General features: G+C 43.1%; 1 protein-coding gene across 2 annotated transcripts in view; it reads right to left on the reverse strand.

Moving 5' to 3' along the window:
• CHD7 (chromodomain helicase DNA binding protein 7) overlaps positions 1-23,458 on the reverse strand; it is a 184,621-nt gene that overhangs the window by 84,121 nt on the left and 77,042 nt on the right. The gene's annotated exons all lie outside the window — the stretch shown is intronic.

Here is a 23,458-nt window from a genome sequence, read left to right on the forward strand (position 1 = left end):
CAGAAAATCCAAATAGTCGAGCTGGTAAGCCCTGCAGGAGAGCTTTGACATTCACAAGGAGTGCATCCAGAGATGGGCTTAACGCAGTAGAGAATGCCAACAATTAGGATGGGAGGCTTACTGGTCAGCCAAGGTCAGAGTCCGCTGCAAACCAGCACAGGGGTCGAGTGTCATCTCCACTATAAATTATGACATCAAATGAACCTCTGTATTTCAAAGAAATACTTTAAAATGTTATATCTGCAAATGTCACTCAGGGTTGGGTTTGTTCTTTTTTTTTTTTCTTCTTTGCCTTTTTCATCTGCTGCTCCAGACACTTAACAGTAAGTCTAACAGAAACAGCAACAAGAATGGCTGCTAGTGTCTACCGAACAATCTTACTATGTGCCAGGCACGTGCTAGGCACCTTACACCCCAGACACTGTTCAATCTCCACACCAGCCCTAATTAGGAGCTGGATATGGACGCTGACATTCGAGGATGCAGTACTGTGCCCAAGGAGTTACAGACCCACCCTCCTGACCACACCACCTCCAAAAAGGGGGGGAGGAGAGCCCAGGTCCAGGTCTCCAGAGAACTCAAGAGTAACCCAGAAGCTATGGCTTACCATCAGCAAGGTACCATAAATTAGATTCCAGTACAACTAACTAAGCATCTATTCCATGCCACGTACTGAGCTGGGTGCTTTCATGGGTTAGCTCACCTGACTCTCACAACAAAACCGTGGTAATCTGCCCCCATCTTTCAGAAAGGAAGTAAAGTTTGAGAATGTTATATGATCACCTACTGTCACATAGAAGGAGATGGAGCTGTGATTTGAATCTAGGTTTTCTAAACCAGTGTTCTGCTGACTCTGTGCTTCTCCTGAAATCTTACATATGGGCATCCTTCTGGGAAATGCTCCATGGGTTTCATATGATTTCCGAAGTGTTCAGTGACGCCCCCCCCCCCCAAATTTTGAGACATCACTGTCTGAAAAGAAAGTGGTCATACTCTCCCCCACTAAACCTTACTATGGTCACTAAAGAAACCCACATTCAATTCTTCACCTGCACTGGTGCAAGAGACAGAGCCCAGAAATTAGGAGGTAAGAGACACAAATTCTAGTCTGGGTCCTGCCGTTAGCTATATTATCAGTGAAAAATCATTTCACTCATCCACAGTTCATTTTCTTCATCTGCAAAATGAAGGGTCTGGGTTCGATGATTTCCAAGTCTCTTTCAAAATCCAATGGTATGAGAAAATCTTAAAATACATATTTTCCTTTCCTAGTCATAGCTGAAAGAGGATGAACCTGAAAAAGATTAAAGGTATACAGAAAGAGAAAGGAACAAGAGCAGAAGTCTAAGGAAGAGCACATGGGTGGGAGTCCACATGAGCAGGTCTCCACACAGGAATAGCACAGCAAGCCAAACACTGAAAAAAGTTACCCTCTGCCCTACACTTCTCTCTCACACACACGCTCAATGAACATCAACCGAGGTGCTGTCCACGTTACCATTACCTGAGAATTAACAGCGTCCGATTTAACTGTGTGATTAAAATTCAGCTGCTGAAGTTGAGATGTTACATATTATTTCAAATGTAAATAAAAAGGAAAAAAGCCGTATCTTTTTTTTTTTTAAGAGATTTAGAGGTCAAACTTATTTGCGACAAACTATTTTTCAGGAAATGGAAGAAAAAGTATTTCCTGGAAAGGGAAGGAAAGAGAAAAGTCTACCAGTAAACAAAGCTTAAAGCTCAGAATAGTGAATTAATCCCAGGTACGCGTACCTTGCTTTAATCTGCATGTTAACCCCAGTAACAAAGTGCCAGCTTCTCACGAGAAATACCTGATACACATTTATGAACTAGAAAAAGCACAGAATATCTAATACAAAAAGACTGAAAATTTATCTACACATTTTAGCATACAAATGATTTTAGATGCTCCTTTCAGTAATAAATGAAGCCATAAATTAGTATCCCTTAAAATTTTTAATCTTCCACAAGAAGGAAAAAACATAAAGATTAAACACAAAAAAGATATTCATCCTGTTTGATATACAGCAGAATTATGTTTGGGTACTATATGAAATAGGGTGAAAAAGGTGCTCAGAAATATTATAGTGTTTACCAGACCCACATCTCCTTAAATCTTTTAGAGAAAAGCTGTTTTTGTAAACATTTAACAAAGAACAGATGGCCTGCCTTAATCATGTGGGGGAAAAAACCTGGAGCTCACGGTAATACCCTGACAAAGTCTCCCAGGCCCAGCCATGCCCCCCCTCTCCCACGCATGGTACAGTCTTCTCTAATGCTATTTAATTTTACAGCGGACATTTTCCCATCAATTCCCACTGCCTGACAGATAATCAATGCCATTAACATCTGATATTACCATATAGGGCATTGCTAAAACCTCTCATTTATTAGAGCAAATGTGGAGAATGTTAGATACCAAAGGTATTTTTAAATACACACTATAGGACCTTCCACTTGACACATTTTCTATCATAATCCCATGTGCCTGTTGATATATTATGGAATATGTAAGGACGCCGCCATGGACTTCTGGAACTAAAAGAGGATGACTGGTATTTAAACTGTAAATCAAAATGATTCAAGGTGTGTATGTGTGTCTTGTCAAAAAAATTACCACAAACTAAAGATAATAACTTTTATCCTTAACGCCACTGTTCAAAATGTATAAACTAGACAAACACATAGATAGGATTCAAAGTTAACCAAAGGAGAGTGGAGATGAAGAAGTGAAGCCAATCCTTCTCTTACCTTTAAGCAAATGAAACCCAAAATGCTCAGGAGCATTTGCAAGAAAAGGAAAAAGTGCCTAAGAAGAAACTTTTCATTTACCTCAGGTATGCTGTTCATCCAACATTCATCAGCTTTGTCTGGCCTAAGAGCTATCTTATTTACTCACGTTTTGCCTTAATTATATTCTTAAAGCCTCAACCTGTTAGCAATGTCAAGTAACAGGAGTGAGCCATCTGATATTAACACTGCGCAATGTTTCCAACACATATGATCTCTGCAAAGTAACATTCTACCGTAGGACACCTATGGACAAACATTTTATTAACTGAGTGATACAAACAAATCTAAAATCAAAATGCTACTTTATAATAAAGAGAAGGTACCACCAACTGGGCAAGAGTCACAAGGCACTTCTGGGAGGCACATCCCTTCTCTGCACATTAAGCTAAAGGGAGGTACTTGCGCTCTCAGAGAAACTGAGATTCTGCAGGAGAAGCGGCAGGTCATGGAAGGCTGAAGGAACAACAAATACAAGCCTGAAACACACTAAACTATGATTTCAATGATTTGTAAGAATACAAATATTAAGTGCTCACTTAAGACTGCAAACTACTGGGGCGCCTGGGTGGCTCAGTCGTTAAGCGTCTGCCTTTGGCTCAGGTCATGGTCCCAGGGTCCTGGGATCGAGCCCCACATCAGGCTCCCTGCTCGGCAGGAAGCCTGCTTCTCCCTTCCCCCACTCCCCCTGCTTGTGTTCCCTCTCTCGCTGCGTCTCTGTCAAATAAATAAGTAAAATCTTAAAAAAAAAAAAAAAAAAAAAAAAAGATTGCAAACTATTATTTGCTTTTGTTTTGTCTTTAGTGGCTTTGGAAATGCATCTTATACTGATGCTCTTCACTTTTATTTTTCCAGTATTCCCCAGGTTCTTGGTCCTTTGACATTCTTTTAAAAAGGAATTCCAGGGGCGCCTGGGTGGCTCAGTCGGTTAAGCGGCTGCCTTCAGCTTGGGTCATGATCCCAGGGTCCTGGGATCAAGTCCCGCATCGGGCTCCCTGCTCAATGGGGAACCTGCTTCTCCCTCTCCCTGCAGCTCTGCCTACTTGTGCTATCTCTCTGTCAAATAGGAAGGAAGGGAGGGAGGGAGGGAGGGAGGGAGGGAGGGAGGGAGGGAGGGAGGGAAAGAATTCCAGTATGAAAACTGAAGCTCAATCTTCAGCCAAAAGAGCATACAGCATTCAAAAGTGCATTTAGCAAAGGCTCTGTAAGTCCTGTTGAGACTCTAACACCCTTTTCTTGTCAGTGACACTGATAAAAAGAAGATGCACTCAATATTTGGTGCCCAATTCATTTATTCATTCAACAAGTATTTGGGGATATAACAGTAAACAAGCCAGCCACAGTACCTGAGCACCTGACCTAGGCTGACACTAAGGAGGCTTCCTGAAAACAGTCAGCCCGGTGCTGGCCAGAGGTCACTTCCTCCATGGACCTGAACAGTGACTCATGCCTGAGGTCAGGTGACTGAAAGCATAAAACTGCATGATAAGCAAGCTTGTGAAACCCTGTTTATGGAGGAGCAGCAGCTAGTTTCAATGGTCAAGTGATGTACTTCTTAACTATGACTATTTGATATAAAATAAGTATGGGGGCACCTGAGTGGCTCAGGCAAGTAAGCATCTGCCTTCGGCTCAGGTCATGATCCCAGGGTCCTGGGATCGAGTCCTGACTAGGACTCCCTGCTCAGTGGGGAGTCTGCTTCTCCCTCTCCCTCCACTGCTCTCTCTCTACCGCTCTCACTCTCTAAGTTAAATAAGTAAAACCTTAAAAAAAAAAAGTATAAAAATATTCTTCAGAAGACAATCAAAGGTTGGGCTATTTTCTGCTTGGCTAAATTTGGTATTAGAGTCAGGGCTTCAAGTTCAAGCCTTTAAATGCCAGTTAGTTTTACTCAGCTCATTCTTAATTTCCAGGAACAATGATTTATTGAATGAGTACATTTATGAACAAAACACCCAAATGAATAATTATCAAGCTTGTTAGTCATATGAATTGAGAAGGCAAAATGTGTAAAACAACATTTTTTAAGTTTTGGATATTAAGAAGTGTTACATGAAAAGATGACTCAGATCACAGGAGTTTAGAGAAATTCGATGCTAACCAAGTAAGTAGTTTTCTTCACTACAAAAACTCCAAGACCTTACTACATTCTGAGTGGGGAATAATACAGTGTCCTAAAGGTATTTAATGATTCCATCCCTTTTTTCTAAGAATATCTTGAATAAAAATGTTCTTCAAGACATACTTTGGATTATACCAATATAGCTAAAGTGGGGCAAACTCATTTGCTTCTCTGGGGTGGGGAAAGTATGTGTGTGCATGTGTCTGTCTGTGTGTCTCCAAGAGCGGTTATCAAATGTTTTGTAATATAGCATGTGACTCTATGAACAAACCTAATTTTATATAAAATGTGCTCCAGTGGCTCACTGAATTGGGAGTTTCATTTATGCTCAATTCAAGTCACTGGTAGGAATAAAATAGGAATATTGGTATAATCATATAAGGATGACTTGTATAATTTTTGTTATATACAGTCAAGATAATTACCAAGTTAAAGATAATGAATGTTGAAATATCATAATGCAATAAGTTATCTTTATGAGTGCCTCAGAACCATTAAATGTTAGAACTGAAAATTTTAATTACTGCTGAAATATCTCATTTAAAAATCATCTGAGGGCATTTCCGAAACTTTGGTTTTCTGCTTGTTTTTAATCTGTCTTTAGAATAGATGTGCCATACAAAATCTTAAATAGCTACAAATTAACATGAACCACTTTAATGGCATCTAAATTATAAACACATTTTGAATTTAAGTAGAGCCCAAACTAATGAAAATAATGAGCCAAGCAATCATGTTACATTTAATATTAAATAGTTTACATTGGATACCGAATACTGCCCATCTTCTATGAATGAGTAAAACTGTACCACAAGGAACAGTCAACAGCATTTCTAATGTGTAAAGCACTCTACTGTGGTGTTTGTCCAGTCACTTTAGCTAGAATAACAGCAGTGAAACTCCACCAATGCTAAACCCTTTCCAGGCGTCTGAGAGACCCCGAGGGCAGTAGACTCCCTCCCAGTGGAGGACAGGGCATCTGTCCACCGTACCTCACTCCTGGCCACCCCCCTCACTGCCCTTCTGGCCATCTCCCCTTCGCCATCTCCGTTCTGAGCAGGCTGTCACACTGGGCAGGGAGTGACCTGCAGAGGGGGGAGGTGGCCGCAGGGAGATACAGGTATGTGGGCCGGAACCCATGCTGGGTACCTGCGAGGCTGCCTGCAGCCGGCCCCACTCAGGGTGACGGGGAGGAGAGTTGGGGAACAGCCCTGGAGCTGGGGGAGAGATAATAGCAAGACTGGCAGGAAGTCCTGAAGCCATCCCAGGACAGAGTACTCAATAAGGTTTGTAAACTATGTCCTGTGCAGTTACATGTGCATTTCACGACCCTCTCCTTCAGTGTCTGTAGTGACCACATGAGGCTGCCAAGGTGGGTGATACTCTTGCTCTTTTATAAATGAGTAAACTGAGGCTTTAGTGACACAGCTAGAAAAGGGTCAACCTTGGACCATAATCCCGATGTGGCGGCTAAAGCCAGTGCCATGGGATCAGGCTCACCCAGGGGGTGAGGAGGGCTTCTCCAAGCCTGGGAAGCCGCTTGCTGTCTTTCTCCAAAACCAGAAGGGCCTTAGTTTTAAGACCCAAACCTGAATCTACAGGTTAAAATGGCTTTTGATTTACTATAAATTTGGGACTTCTGTCTTCAAAGGATTGGAGGAGAACTCTAGTTTAACCCCAAACTAAAGCTGTGGAGAATCACTAACTTTTCTCCCAAAGACAAAAATGTGGATAAGAACTGGCATTTAGATTGCTGCTCACAAACATTATCCTGTTTGAATATCAGATTCACCCCATTTGACAGAAGCTGAGTTCAATTCAATCAATCTGCTCTGTCCCAGGGAGTGAATGGAGTCTTCCAGAACCGGAAGAAAATAAGCCCACTTTCTGCCCTGCCCTGAAAACTCTCCCAAAACGACTTAAAAAGAACAGCTTATATGATTTTTAAAAATCCAATCTACTATATTTCAAGGAATCTAACACAGTCAGTTCTTTTCCCCAGTCTGGTAACACATCATTCTACTTCTTAGGAAAAGCACCAGATGAAGTAGGAGGTTTGCATCTAAGGACCATGTATTTGAAATAACGTGTTTATACAGATGCATGCACACACACACACCCCTAGGGCACAGAGTTGAACTGATGTAAACTGAACATACTTTTGATGTACCTCCACTGCTCCATAAATGCTTGGAAAAATTAGCCTAATTGTTTATACAAGACTTGAATTATGTTTTTACATGTGTTAGCTTTCCAAAAAGTATATACAGGTAATCAGACTGCATTCCTGATCATGAGACTCTCCTATCCCTGAAGTACTCCTGATAGGAGAGAAAGGGAGAGGGGGCCCACAGAACCTATTTCTACTCTGGGCAGGGGAGAAACAGACGCAACCATAAATGTAACACAATCCAAAGCCTAGCACAGTAATGGTGAATAACTTCATAGGTCTCCTGGGCCACAGGCACAAGGGTGGCCCCCTCTGGGAAGCAGGCCTGCCCACCCATAAAGACTACATCCATTCTCCCCAGCAGAAACCCCCAGGAAAAAGCAGGGCATCATGGTGCATCTGACTTACAAGAGGCAAACTAAAATATGAACCCGTGAGAAGAGTCTGAGACACAATCATACTTTCAGCCTCTTAGTCTGGATTTCTTAGTTCCTTATAGCGGTAAATCATCAAGTGTTATCTTTTACCAGACATTACTCTCCAGAAGTATAAGTAGAAAAGATAACAAATCCGCTCGGGGGCCTTAACAAGTCCATTTTATTGTGTCTCCCTTCCCTCTTTTTTCTTTCTCTTCTTCACCTCCCTGCACAGTGTTTTCCCTTAGTAGGCTCAGCTCAATTAAATATCAATGAATGAGAATCTATGGAACAAATTCCCAGTTCACAGGCGTTTGTCTTACTTATTTCAAGTTAGCTCTTGGGTCCCTACTGTCCTCAAAGAGGTGTCTGGGGGCTGGAATTTGGCAGCAGACCTCCAGACCTGAAGCGACCCAACTTACCAGGGATCGAACTCAGCAACACACAAAACAGTGCTTCCACAGTGGTCAACTGATCTGCAGAGATAAATCCTATTCAAAGACACTTAAGGATGAAGACCAAACTTACATACTGAAAATAGTTAAGTTTACTTCAATAATTTTTTACTGTACACTTACACCGCATTTTGCTATCACTGGTATACCCAACAGCAAAACTGGAAAGGTGAAACGTATGCAGTTTGGCTCTGGAAAAGCTATTGATACTAAGTTTGATTTAGGTTTCTACTACTCTATAAATGTTAATATTAAATGTAACTTACTTACTATGTTATTCCTATGAATTTAAAAAGTCAAACTTCAGTAGACTTAAAGGAAGGTGTGTCTCTAACACTGGCCAATCCCAAGGGTTTGTGTAGAAATGGGAATAAAACAATCTTTGAGGGGGAAAAAAAAATCAATTTATAAGGAGCTCAGTGAGAAAGCTAATTTACACACTCCAGGCAGGCAAGTTCTCCAGAACTCAGAGACTGTGAGTCTAGCAAATTTAGTTGGCAATAAATGCTTAATGATGAACTACCTTGGTCCTATAAAAATTCCTCCACTTCTCATAGGAGACAGAATCCTAAAATGGCCGTAGGATCTCTACCTCTTGACTGTAGAGGGGATCTGTGTCTTCCAGGCAACAGAACACAGCAAAGGTCACAGGACTCTGCAGGTGTGATTAAGGTCCCAAATCAGCTGGTTTTAAGTTACTCAAAGGGTAGATTTTCCTGGCTAAGCCTCGCTTAATGAGGGGAGGTTTGTAAAGAGAGTATGGGCTCTCTGTGAGGGTCAGAGACTCTCTGTTGCTGGCACTGAGGAAGCAAGTGACCAGAGAGAGGAGACCACAGTGGGGAACCCACCATGCTAAGAAACTGCAGGCAGCCTCTAGGAGTGGCACGCAGCCCCAAGTGACAGGCAGCAAGAACCAAAGCCCCTCATCATATAGCCACAGGAAACAAATTCCGTCAGCAACCAGAATGGACTCTTCCCCTGTCAAGACTCCAGATGAGAAAGCAGCCCTTGCACCCTACTGTAGCCTTGCGGAGACCCTGAGCAGAGGACCCAGCCAGGCTGTGCTCAAACCCTGACCCACAGAAACTAGGAGCTAAGAAAAGGGGCACTGTTTTATCCATGAAATTTGTGGTAATTTGTTGCACAGCAATAAACAACAAATGATCCCTTTTCTCATGCCAGACACTGATCCTTCCACGTCATGACAAACAGCACCTCTGTGACACTGCCGCCGCCAAGACTGAGAACTTCCGTGCCAAGCACTGTTCCGGGCTCACAACCAACCACCTGAGGAAATTACCCCCATTTTATACATGGGGAAACTAAGGTACACAAAGAGATCAATAAACTTACCAAAGGTCACAAAAAGCTGGTTCCAAGAGGAGTCCAGGTTGAACCCAGGCAACCTCTCTGCAGAGCCCAGACCTCAGCCATCACGCCTGCCGCCTCATCCCTGTCGCTCCCGCACTCCTGCTAGAGTCTCTCCAGGAAGCAGGAAGATGGGACGGCAGGAGAGCTGGTGGTAAGGTGACAGGGGTGGCACCGGCTCCGACAGGAAGAACCCAGATGACACAGAGAAGGTGGCAAGCCTGACACTGTTCTACAGTTAACCGCCACGGAGATCATCACGAGGAAAGGGTTTTTATAAGAAAATCACTCCGTTTTCAAGTAAAAAAATATAAGAAACTGCACTATAAACAATATTAAAGGTTCCTGGTATTTTAAAAGAAACTTTATTGCACATTAGAAACAGTCTGTTTAACACTTAAAGGGGATGATGTCCCCATGACTTCTTCCAGCTGGAATTACACATGAAACAGAAGATACCAAAGCAATTAAGTATTTTATAAACACTGCTGAGGGGTCAAAAAGAGGGAGGTTCATTCACTGACTAATAACGCAGTAATAAACAAACAGCAATGTTATGCAACTGAGAAAATTATTATAATTGAATCTACACAGCTGGGCAAGAATAGAAGCCTGGTTATGTATATTAGCTCACAAATGCTTTGTGTGGGTAGGTTTTAGTTTTAGAACTGGTTCAGATTTGAGTCCCTTTTATAAAGTCAGATTTTTTTTTCTTATCTGAATACAATTCCACAATTACGACTACAGAACAGAAAATAACTTAATGAACTGTCCCACCAATTTTTGCTCTTCTGTTTATACTAGAGAAATAAGCATGTTCACAGTGATTGGGAACTTAAACTTTCTTGAGATGTACTCATTTTAGATGAATACATTTTAGTTTGTTTGTGTACAGCAATATGAATAATGAATGACTGTGACTCCCTAGCATACTGGAGGGAAAAGCCTAGAACAAAGTAGCTTTTCACAGTTTAACATTTAGCTCCTGCTGTGTTCTTGGAGTTTCCTTCACACCTTGATATTTTCCCCTTTGCAGAAGATGGGCAGAGAAATTCTGCCAATTACCATAGTTAAGTTTACACAGATGTGTCACAAGAGAGTGACTCCTATATTTCCCTTGAATTGTTAAAGTCACAGCATTTGAGTTAGAAAAACATTATTATTCTCTTGGGTTCAAGACTAAGCTTGGTAAAAGTCCACCATCTTTCCATCAACTAAATGTAGTTAAAATGCAAGCCAAAACTAAGTAAGTTTCTTTTGGGAAAATATTCTAGCTAGATATTATCCTTATTACTACATGGCATTTTTTTCTTAATTAAATGACTAAATCTGAACAAATCAGTGATCTATGTCAAGTTCCCGTCTGCATAAAAACCTAACTAACTTCAAACACAAATGGATGATTAGCTAACCATCGGGGCAGAGGTACAAATGTATCTTCAACAGGCACACATTTTACATCAATGATATCTATTTTTATGAGATAAAAGTACTAAAGCTTTAATGGTGGCAATTAAAACAGCCAAGAGTTTGAGTAGCTCGATGGCTGAGTCACAGACCTTTTACCTATAATGGGATCCATTATATCCCTGAACTCAGTTTGAGGGAGTAAAAGAGGAACAGATTTTTAAATATGGTTATAAAACAGCAGTACCCTCTGAACTAAGCTGTTTTAGTTTAAACTGCTATGTGATTTACTCTGTGTCTTAATGTCAACATCCATTCGGCAGCCTTCTTTATAGAGTTCTCAGATACTTGTATCTATTTGAAAACATTTGAACAATTTGAAAATGCTACAACGTGGCTATTATGTAATAATTTATATTTAGGTAACTTGTTTCTATTTTAACTTATTTATATTAAAAATCCATCCGTTTTGAAAATATATAACTTGAGATGACTTATGACAAAATCCTCATTTGTGCCTAAAATGTAAGTATTTATATTTTGATATTCTCTTTCAAAGTACAATTTAGGGGGAATAATTGACTATTCACAATAAGATGGTGTGTTTCAGCAATAGAGAACATCTGCAAACAAAGGAGTGGGGATTTTTCATGGTAGTTTAACATTTACTATTCAAAAGTATTGGGATAATAAGCTCTACAGTTACAAAACATAATGATCATGTAAAGTCTGGTCAGCCCAACGCTAACCACTTCTCCAATTCAAGAACCTAAAGACATTCTCTTTAAGCTTCTATTATAGCAAATTCAGAAAAGTAAACAGAAATGATCTCGGGAACAACCTCCCAAGTTTTTGTATCTGGTACCATCATCATCTCCAGGGACAGCCGGCAAACAGGAAACAACACGCAGAATGGATTTACCTCCGACCAGGAAAGACTAAACTACCAGGAACAGCGAGGAAGCCAGAGTGGCCTTGGCCCAGATGGCCAAGGTCCTCAGGGTTATGAGGGTCCGCAACCCCCGCTGAGTACACCAGCATTAGATGAAGAGCACCAGACGCTTATTTGGAGATATTCCTTTTTGTGCTGGCAGCTCTTTTTAGACAAGTTGTCAGAAGGAAGAACAGCAGGATGGACCTGAGGACTCACTATTAGGGTTGGTATTTGACCATTTACTCTGTGGGGCTTTAACAATCAAGTGGGAAGCCAATCATCTCAAGATCTATGCAAGATGGAGAAGCTGGATGCACTGATCTATAAAATCCCTTCTAACTCTGCAACCCAGGTCTCTGCTGTTAAAATCTGACTTCAGTCCTGCTCAAACGATAGCTACCCCAATTGTCTTTTTAAAAGAATATTGGGGCACCTGGGTGGCTCACTCTGTTAAGCATCTGCCTTCCGCTCGGGTCATGATCCCAGGGTCCTGGGATGGAGCCCCACATCGGGCTCCCTGCTCAGCAGGGAGCCTGTTTCTCCCTCTGCCTCTGCCTGCCTACTTGTGATCTCTCTCTCGCTCTCTCTCTGTCAAATAAATAAAAGAAAGAAAGAAAGAAAGAAAGAAAGAAAGAAAGAAAGAAAGAAAGAAAGAAAGAAAGAAAGAAAGAAAAAGAAAGAAAGAAAGAAAGGATTATTTGTAAAGATGGAGTGGGAAAATGAAGATGATCTCAGAAGGAAATACTAAGAAAGTGTCTCAGATAAACACAAAAAGATAAAACCGAAGTGAAAACCTGCACTAGACAGCACAAAATTAAATAAGATAAACCCGAGTTACTATAACAAAATGTTTAAGTGTACAATTTACTTTTCCCATAAAAAAGGGAAACTTTTGGAACAGTATTCCAATACCGCATAATCTCATTTCACAGACATGCATGTAACATCTGCTAGGTTTTCCTGCAGTAAGCTTAGCCTCTGCTATATAACATGTCATAAAATATGTGTGTGTGTGTGTGTGTATGCGTGTGTATAACGTGTCATAAAACAATGTGTATTAAGCCTCTCAGTCTGCACAGAATAATAATGCTTAGGAATACAAAGTGCATTCACGTTTATACACTTCTGCTGAACCTCTGAAGCTGAAGATCCATACCGCATAAACCACGGAGAGGTGAGAGGGAAGGGGGATGAGGCAGGAAGAACCAAAAACCAGAAGTCATTCAGCATGAGCCCCGAGACCATGAGAAATCACAGACGAAAGCGACACTCTCTCACCTGGAAACAGTGCGCTGACACTTTTTAGAGGGGCAGTGCTGAACTGAGGGAAGCAAGGAAGGGAACTGCCGGGGATCCGAATTCCCCACGACACAGCGGAAGGCGTGGGCAGTGCAGACAGGCACTACCCAGAGCGCTGTGAGCCTCGCAAGCCAGGAGACACCAGCTCAAGCAAACCCTAGGCTGGCTTCCAGCCACCCCCACGCATGGCACCCTGTAGCAACACTCTTTAGCAATTTCAAAGAAGTCTACCCACCCCCTCCCAGAAGTCTGCCACACAGAAGAACCATGTAGCTCTTCCCTCCAAATTTATCTAACCAACCTACTTTTGGATTTGACTCTTGCCTTTACACAGTTCTCTCCACCTATGGCATCCTTCCACCCCTCATTCAGTTTTTCAAATATTTATCGAGCCTTTTTTGACCCAACGTCTTCCTCCAGCTCTTGCCATCTTCTCTGCTCCCCCTTAGAGCAGAATCCTCACGAGAGCGACCACATTTGCTGTCTTCCTCCTCCTTCCACTCACTCTTGACTTTGCTCTATCTAACCACTCTACTATTCTCATCAAGGTGACCTCCAGAGGCCTCCTGTCCCTCTCAGTGCTCCTCACCTAACAGCGGGACCTGACACAGCTTCCCACTCTGAGCTTCTTCACAAGACTTCCACCTCCAGGACGGTCCTCTCCCTCCTACCCTGCAGGCTCTTTCATGGGCAGTTTCTCATCAACTTCCCCAAACATGATGTCTGAGAAGCTCCAAACCTCCATGTTTGGATCTTGGCTCCATCCGGGCTTCCTCCTTCTTCAGGTACCATTGCTCTAAATACTACCTACAGACTGATGAAACCCAGAGTTCTTTCCTGAGCCCAGACCACTCTCCTGAACTCCGTACTTCTCTATCCAACTGTCTACTTGATATACTCACGTCAATGTCCCAATAGGCATCCCAAACTTAATGCATTCTAAAACAAAATCTTAATTCTCTCGACCAAACTCCAGTGCCACACATTATCACTCTACCAGCAGAAAAAGCCAAAAACATGGAGTAATCCCTGACTCTTCACTTAGTCTCCTTCAATCCAATCTGTTAAGTCCTGTTGGCTGCCCCTTCCACATAGACAGGAAATACCCTTCAACAACCTCTCCTGCTACTCTCCTCGTCCAGGGACTGCAAGACCTTGCCTGGACTACTGTGACAGCCTCTATAACTGACCCGGGATTTCTAACTTTGTCCTCCACCCCAGTCTATTGCTGCACAGTCTGAAGGATCCTTTAGAAATGTAAATCAGACCATGTCACATCTCTTCTCAAAACCTCCAAGATTTGCTCATTTCATTCACAGTAAAATCTAGAGTCCTCACCATGGCCTACAAGGCCTTAAATGATGTGGACTCCTGCCACTTCCCTAACTTCATCCCCTATAATCCTCCTTTGTGCTCTTCCACTCCAACTACATAGATTCCTTATTTACAAACAAACAATAAAAGACAAAGGCCCTTCTACCTCAGGGTCTTCGCACAGGCTGCCTCTGCCCTCAGAGCTCCTTACCCAAAACCTCCATGGCTATCTCCCTTGGCTTCCTTCAGGATGGTTTAGGCAGTAACTGATTAACACAAACGTGACACAATGCTAATACTTGGTGATTTTAGGGGAAGGACAAACAGGTGCTCATTGCATTATTCAACTTTTCTGTAGATTTAAAAATTTTCGAAAATCAAAGCTGGAGGGGGGAAACCTCAGTGCTACCACAACATTACTCTTTTATACCTCGTCTCTGACCTTTCCTCCCTCATTTGCAGCAGAACCAGATCCATGCTTCCACCCGAGACTGGATATTTCCTTCGGGAACTTAAAATCAGCAGGCCAAAAATCAAAATCACTTTCCTCCACCAGCTTGCTTTTCTATCTTGGTCACTGTCAACTGTGATTCCCAGTCACCCAATCTTGTTTCTTTCTCTCCCTCGCTGGCCCCCATCCATACTTCCGCAGTCCAGGCCTACTGCAAAGGTCCTCCTTCCAAGTCTTCCTCCCGCTGGGCTCACCTTCTTCCGTGCTGTGTATCGGGGCAGAGAGATGGTTCGAAAACACAAACCACCTGTGCTGCTTTCCCTGTACAATTTGTCAACGATCCCCATCAACTGCATTTAAAACTGAGGCTCCCAGTGTGGCCAGTCGGGGTCCTCCCCAGGGCCATCTTTCCTGTGCCCCGCCTCTCGGCACTGAACACGTCGGCCAGCGCAGGCTAACAAACGCAGTCCCATAACACACTTCGCTCTTTCCCAACTTAGTGCCTGTGGCCGTGTCACTCCTCCTGCCTGGAATGCCCGTTCCCACTCGTTCCTCCTGCTCAATCTTCAAAATACAACTAAACATAACCTCTTCCTGAGGCCTTCCCTGATCTCTCCAGGTGGAGTCAAACACTCTTCCCAAGGTCAAGTACTATTTACCACATTGCTTTACTACTTATTATGAGATCCTTCTAGCCCTCTGCGCTACAGGCCCTTTGGAAAGCAGCATGTTATGCTCCTGTTTGCATGTATACACAGCGTGTGCATGTGTGCAAGCACACGCGTACACGTGTGTGTTTCCCTAACACCCAGAGCAGGGACTGAAACATACCACAGCTGAGCATCTACTACTGAGTGTGAATGTCAAAATCTCCCCGAACTGCACTAAGATGTTACAGGGCCATGATCCCCCACCCTCTGTCCTGACCACAAGTGCCCTCCACCTCTACACCTCAGAGCAGCTGAACCTCCGCGGTGCCGGGAAGAATGCCTTCAGCCACTACGACCTAACAAATGCAGGCATAAGTTAAGTGCACACTAGCAAGGCTGAACGTCTGCGGTCCTTCAACGGGGCCCATGCTGGGTCTGCACAAACTTCTCCAGCACTCTCTTTCCCCGACTCAACCATCCCTTTTCTTCCTGGCCCTGAAATAATTACTTACCTACTCCCATACATTTCTCTCTTTTCACTGCAGTTCCGTTACAGTATAACTGGGGCTTTTTTAAGGGGAGAGCAGCTTATTTTTACACCTCTACAACCTCACACAGTGGCACATAATAAACGCGCAACAATGTTCACTGATGAATGAATGAATGGATGGGTGAGGTTAGCACCTCATCTTTGAATATCCTAAACGAGACTCAAGAGACCACAAACGCTGCCTCTCTACTGTGAACTAATTGCGATCACTCATCTCATTCCCAGAGAGACAGTGCCCAACAAAAGCACTCCCTGGAAAGAGACCCAGAAAAAGTTCTCAGAATTGGACCTCTAAAAATGAAAAAGGTACATTTTCTAATAACTGCTGAACTACTATATTTTGTATCAAAATGGCTTAGGACTTTAGTGTATACAAATTTTAAAATAAACTTTAAAATTCTAATGGCTTACGAACTGCGAAATACTTCAGTCATTTTAGATGGAAGGTTAAACATGTCTGCAAATTTTGACACACGTAAGCTTCTCCTTTTTGCTCTGACCACAACCCAACCACTGGTGGGGGTGGGGGGGCGATTATCTATCTTCCCCTGAAGCCCAAGAAGGGAGCCCTTGAGCCAGAGAGGACGCCTGAATGGGCAGTGGGCGGAGGGGGAAATCGACAGCCCAGGGGGTACGGTCCTCGGTTTGCAGAGCTTCCACCAGATCACACAGCACCAGATGTAGCTCCTGAGCCACGGAGCCCAAGGTCTTACCCTAACTCCAAAACCTAACTCACCATCTTAACCTCTTGCCCCTTGATTCCTGAAAACAAACAAAAAAGCTCGTGTTCTTTTTCCTGAATTCTACCTAGTACCCAAGCGGGAAACGCAGTGGTCCTATTCCACCCCTCGACCCCTCCAGCACACCGCTGCTGTCTCAAGTCCAGACCCATTACCTCCCAACTAGCTTCTCCCAAGCCCATGCTGTCCGCTGCACCAGCTACCAGACACACAGCTACCAAGCGCCTGGAATGCGGCAGGTCTGCCCTGAGAAGTGCGGAGAGTGTACGACACCAGATCCCAAAGACTGAGAACAGCAGCAGGACAAGTAAACTACCTCCATCTCATTCATATTTTTATATTAAATATTATTTGTTGAATGGATATGCAAATATTACATGCTGAAAAATATTTTGGAAATGTTTTTTGCTTTTTTAATGTGACTAGACCATTTTACATGACACGTGTGGCTCACATCCTGTCCCCCCGGACAGCACTGCCCAGGAGCATCTCTCAGTTTCTTTGCTGGCCTCCCCCATGCAGGCTCATCTTTTCAGCCCACCCTCCCCGGAGTCCTCCAAGTTGCTGCCCAGTGACCTTCAGTCCCGGTTGGCTTCCACCCGCCAGACACGAATCGGCCCAGGAGGTGTCTCCTCCATAGGAGGTCCGTGAATGTCATTCCCCTCATATCCCCAGACACCTCTTCTCTCCCACACCTGCCGTTAGCGTACCACACACTGGACAAACACCTACAGAATGTATGCACCATGCACTGAGGGTACAAATGAAGATGACAGACACAACCCTGATCTCACTCTGCTTAGAATACAAAGGAGGTGACAGAGTATCTTAGTAAAAATTACAGTAGCAGTAATAATATAATAATGTGGCATGGATAGCAGTCAGAATTTACAGACAATCTATGTAACCAGCTACAACTGCAAGCACACCCTACTCAATCTTCCTAACTACAGTATTAAATAGCTTCTAGTATGAGTCTCAGTTTAGAGGTGAGAAACTGAGGCCCAGAGAAGCTATGCAGTTCACCCAAGGTCATACAGCTCATAAGGGACAGAACCAGGACTCCAAGGCCACACTGTTCCAACGCTGTGCTGTGCTGCCTTCCAAGATGAGGGATCACAACAGGGCGAGGACATGTGGGGGATATGTGGGGGCACAGAGGAGTAGTCCAGAGCCCACACTGCTGAGGTCAGAAAAGGCTTTGGAGAAGAAGCCATTTCTAAACTGCAGGTCAGTGTTCTGGGCCAAAAGCCCAGGGGTGAGAAGGTCTGGAAGAACTGGTATCAGTTCACTATGCCTGAGGAGAAGAAAGAAAGGACTATATCTAGAGGAAGACAGGGCTTTGGTTATTTGTGGTTTAAGAAGGAACTTTTTGAGGGGCGCCTGGGTGGCCCAGTCAGTTCAGCGTCTGCCTTCGGCTCAGGTCATGATCCCAGCGTCTTGGGATTGAGCCCTACATTGGGCTCTGCTTGCCCCTGACCCCTGCTCATGTTCTCTCTCTCTCTCTCTCTCAAATAAATAAATAAAATCTTAAAAGAAAAAAAAAAGAAGAAGAAGGAACTTTTTAAGAGAGCCTGCAGAGAGAGTCCATGAAGATACAAGACGGTTGAAGACCCAGAGGTCTGGTGAAGAACTGACTAAAAAGGGGGAGAGAGGCCCCCCTCCCACAGTATCTGGAAGGTAAGAGAAGGGAATACTGCAGTCCTCATTCCTTATTCTGATGAGCCCAGCCAGAACCTCACATCTCTTACCGAAGGGAAATGGGGCATCCCTAGTCCTCAAGAAGGAATTCCCAGGCTCTCCACCAGCAAGGGCCAAGGGCTTCTGAAGATTTTACTAACTCCATGCAACTGAGACATGCATCTAACTTTAAAAAAATTTCTGATTACAAGGTTGTGAAGTAAAAATGTTATGAAACCACCAGCATAAGCACTTCCCCAAGACAACACGGCAAGTATATCAACAGGGATTCAAAGCAACCAAAAAAAAAAAAAAAAAAAAATTTCCTCGGGGTAGAGGTTGAGGATGGGGAGGGAGGAGGTGTTAAATAACCAAACAGCTAAGCAAAAATTCTATACTTGAGTGGATTGCAAAATTTACATCCATTTTAAAGATGAAAGAAATGCTTTTAAAAGAATTTAAAAGTTTTAAAAGAAATGCTTAGCTTGCCAATTCAAGCAATACCACAGAACCCCCCACCCCCCCCCACACACACTGGTTCATCCTCCTTCGCTTTTAGTGGTAGCAGACAATAGGAAAGTGGGACAGGCAATGCACAAAACTGATATGATCCCTTATCCAAGAGCATCATGGGAATCTGATTTCTTATCTTGACTGAAAGCTTTCTACTAATGTGCGGTACCTTGGAAGTGTAGTAATATAGTTTTTAAGCAGACATCCTCCCATAAATATCTTCATGAGCTTTAAGATGGCTATTTTTCACATGTTTAAAGATGGTGTCCACTGGGGCGCCTAGGTGGCTCAGTCGGTTAAGTGTCTGACTCTTGGGTTCAGCTCAGGTCATGACCTCAGGGTCCTGGGATGGAGCCCAGAGTCAGGCTTTGTGCTCAGTGGGAGTCTGCTTGAGATTCTCTCTCTCCGCCCCGCCCCCCGGCTAAAATAAATAAATAAATCTTAAAAAAAAATGGCGTCCACTGGAAGAAAGAGAATAGAAACTGAAAGTCAATCTAATCCTAGTCCTGTCACCAACTAACGGCAACCATTTTATCATTAGCTTTTATACGCTATTCATTCAATATTCACATTCATTGTGCCAAGCATTGCACTAAAAAATGTACATACATTCTCTCCCAAGATTACAAGTCTGGGAAGTTTAGAAGGGTTTTTCTTATTCATCTTTGTGTCTCAGGAGCCAATACCACCTAGTACATGGTAGATGCTAAGTGCTATTATAATGACCTCTTGCTGAACTGCTACTCAGATGCAGGATTCTACTAAAATTCAACAACAAAAGAAGAGTTAATTTATTATGTTGTAAGGAAGCATATGAGAATATGAAAAAGGTGGGCGTTTAAGACTGAGACACGTAAGGGGCATCTGGTTGGCTCGGTTGGTAGAGCACACAACTCTTGATCTCAGGGCTGTAGGTTCAAGCCCCATGCTGGGCGCAGAGATTACATAAAAATAAAATATTAAAAAAAAGACTGAGACAGGTGAAATTCTGTCCTCATCTTACTCAACCTCACAGTAGCACTTGACACAACTGATGACTCACTCCCTCCTTGCAACCCCTTCCCCACTTGGTTCCAGGACACACACCCTGGTGGTGTTCCACCTTCCTGACTACTCTTCGCGCCATACTGTCCTGAATCTCCTGGCTAGAGTATGAAATAAGGGACTGCACAAGGGCCCTATCCTCACATTTTTCTTCTACCCATGCACTCTAAACAACATCGTCCAGGCTATGCAGAAAATGCCATCTATATAATGATAAATTGAACTCCTCCCCTAAATTCTAAATTCCCATATGCAACTGCCTCTCTGAAACCTCTCCTTGAGTCTCGTTAGTACGCACCTCCAAATTAACACGTCTGAATCAAATGTGAGTTTTCTGCCCTAACCTGCCTCTCCCAGTATTCCTGATCTCCCAATTACTCAAGCTAAAACCCCACTGTCTCTCATTCTCTCAAATCCCATTTCTAATCCGTCAGCAAATCCTGTCAGCACTACCCTGAAATCTGTTCTCACTTCCTACTACAACCTCAATTAAGGAAAAAAAAAAGATTTTATTTATTTATTTGACAGAGACAGAGATACTGAGAGCAGGAACATAAGCAGGGGGAGCAGGAGAGGGAGAAGCAGGCTTCCTGCTGAGCAAGGAGCCCCATGCAGGGATCGATCCCAGGACCCTGGGACCATGACCCAAGCTGAAGACAGACGGCCTAACGACTAAGCCACCCAGGCACCACCACCACAACCGTAATTTAAGCCACCATTTTATCTTGCCTGATCAACTGTCCACATTGGCCCTATCTAGTCCTCATACAGAAGAGCAGAGTGAGCCTGCTAAAATACACAATATATTATATCACATCATGCTCAAAATTCAATAACTTTCCATCTCACTCACAGTAAAATTTGAACTCCATACACTATGGCTCACAATACCCTACTTGATCCGACCCCCAGTTACTCCTGTAACCGAAACTCCCCCCATTCTTTCACTCACTATACTCCAAACACAATGGCCTCTTTGCTGCCCTTCAAACATACCAAGCACACTCCTGCCTCAGGGCCTTTGCAGAGGCTATACTCACTTCCCTCAGATGTTTGCATAACTTGCTTGCTCCCTTTACTTTATTCAGGTTTTCTGCTCAGTGTTACCTCCCAAGGAGGCATTCCTTAACCAACTTATCCACAATACTGCTCTCTATAGTTCACTATCCCCTCATTCAGTTCTATTTTTCTTCATAATTAATATCACACACACACACACACACACTTTGGTTAGCTGGCTGGTTGCCTCTCTCACTAGAATGTTAGCTTCATGATCACTGCTATGCTCACTGCTATGCCTAGAACAATCCTTGGTACAGAACAAGCAGTAATATTTGTTGAGTATTGTTCAAATGATAAAAATATATAGATGAGAGAAATATCTACTGAAGCAACATACCCTAAAGAATAGTGAAAAGGTACCTAAATGAGTTTTGGAAACCCTAACAGCCAAGTGCATGCAAGAAAAATAAAGTAAATGAAAAGATGCATAATAATCAATTTTATCAAACCTAGTAAGAAGAAAGAAGGTATTAACAGGAAAGGTATAGTCTGCTAGGGACCCAAAGGACATGTTTAGCCATTTAGCCAACAAGGTCAAAAGGGTAAAAGGGATCAAGGAAAACTTGACCAGGAAGAGGAATTTTGCTATGTGGCAGAGATACAGGTGAGCCTGGATAAAGTCCTAAGTAAAGTAAACCTCAGGGAAATCAACACCCTTTGTTCCTACTGTATTCTCACCAAAGAAGGTCTGATTATGAATCTGGACTCCCGTGTACATTGACAGCAAAAAGAGGTGACAGTGGAAACTTTAAACATTGTAAGTAACATAAAATTCTGCATGGCCTCTACAGTCTTCACACATCCAAGTACCATCTTGTCAAACTGGGTCAATTCCAAAGATTCTAATCAACTCTGAATGTCACTATGTTCCAGATTTCCAAAGCCAGAAGCCTCTGTGAAGCCCTAACCCTAACAAAATGGTTTATCTTTGTGCCATAACCATACCTAAAGAGTGCTCACTCTTTACCAGCATTTACTACATGATGATACAGACACACGCTTAACCACTCAACACCAGCTACAAGCGAGCTCGGAGGCAAGGAAAAGGTGTTGTTCATCTTTATATTTCCAGCACTTTTTTCATACTCATCAGTCACTAAACGTGTGAGGCATGGATGAAGGAAAGAAGGAAAGAACCAATGACCCCACTAAGACCCAGCCATCTTCCAAGGCCCACCCGGGCAACCATGCTCCTTTCTCAACTAAATAGTCTCCTGCATAACTTGTTCAGTTACCAAATTCATCACAATGGATGTACTAGCAGGCCATGCAACTCAACAATCTATGGAAAAGTTACTTGGGATTTTATACAGAGGGACAATGGGTGGCAAAACCTGCTCTTGAGTTTTTTTCAGGCCACAACTATCCCTGCTTGTACTTAAAAGCAGCCCTCCTCAGCCTCTGACGCACATCAGAGTCCCTAATGAGCTTCTTCAGAGTAGGGACAGTGAGGCCCACACCAGCAGCTTGGGCGTCTCTGATTAGATAACATTCGGCTGACATGGGTGTGCAGAAGATACTAAGACACACCACCGGAGTCATACTGACATTCTAGCGGTCTTCAAACCAGCATGAGTGCGAGCCCGGAGAGCTCTGAAGAGTTTCTAAGGGCCAGGGAGAATTTCAGGGGTCACTTTCCAGTTTCCCAAGGAACGCACACATTCTAAGAAAAAACAACCAGCCTTCTGCTGCTTCTCCTTTTCTTCCAATCACTTTTTTTTTTAAGATTTTATTTATTTGACAGAGAGAGACACAGCGAGAGAGGGAACACAAGCAGGCGGAGTGGGAGAGGGAGAAGCAGGCTTCCCACCGAGCAGGGAGCCCCGATGCGGGGCTCGATCCCAGGACCCTGGGATCATGACCTGAGCCAAAGGCAGACAGACACTTAACCACTGAGCCACCCAGGCACCACTACAATCACTTCGTTTTACCAAAATGCCTTTCTCATTCATCCCAAACCTTATTACTGTACATTGCCCTGGGTTATAAAAACCTCTGGGGGCCACCAATCAAATGGTGATTTGAGAATGCCTTCTTCTGAATGAGGTGTAAAGAAAGGACACAAATGCCCATTTAGTGAAATGATGGTGACACAGGAATTTTAGTGCATTTATTCTAACTGAAAAACAAAAACAATTTTTTTTTAATTTTTCAAAATTCTCTTAGGGGACAAAAAAGTTTAAGTACTACTGCTCTACCAAATATGACTAGAACTGCGCTGTCCAATAGGGTAGTCAGTAGCCAAATGTGGCTATTCAAGTTTAAACCGGTTCAGATTAAATAAAAATTAAAATCTGGTTGCCTGGTCACACTAGCCACATTTTAAGTCTTCATGACCACAACTGCTAATACATCTTGTCGTAAGGGACAGTACAGAGAACATTTCCATCATACCAGAAAACTCCACTGGACAGAGCTACTCTGGAATTCTGATCAACTGTTCAATAAAGCACTGAATTCCTTTCCAGGGAA

Source organism: Eumetopias jubatus, unplaced genomic scaffold (genome assembly GCF_037043125.1).
Source record: "Eumetopias jubatus isolate StellerSeaLion01/CBP00866 unplaced genomic scaffold, mEumJub1_p1.0 scaffold_4, whole genome shotgun sequence".
Taxonomy (NCBI): Eukaryota; Metazoa; Chordata; class Mammalia; order Carnivora; family Otariidae; genus Eumetopias; species Eumetopias jubatus.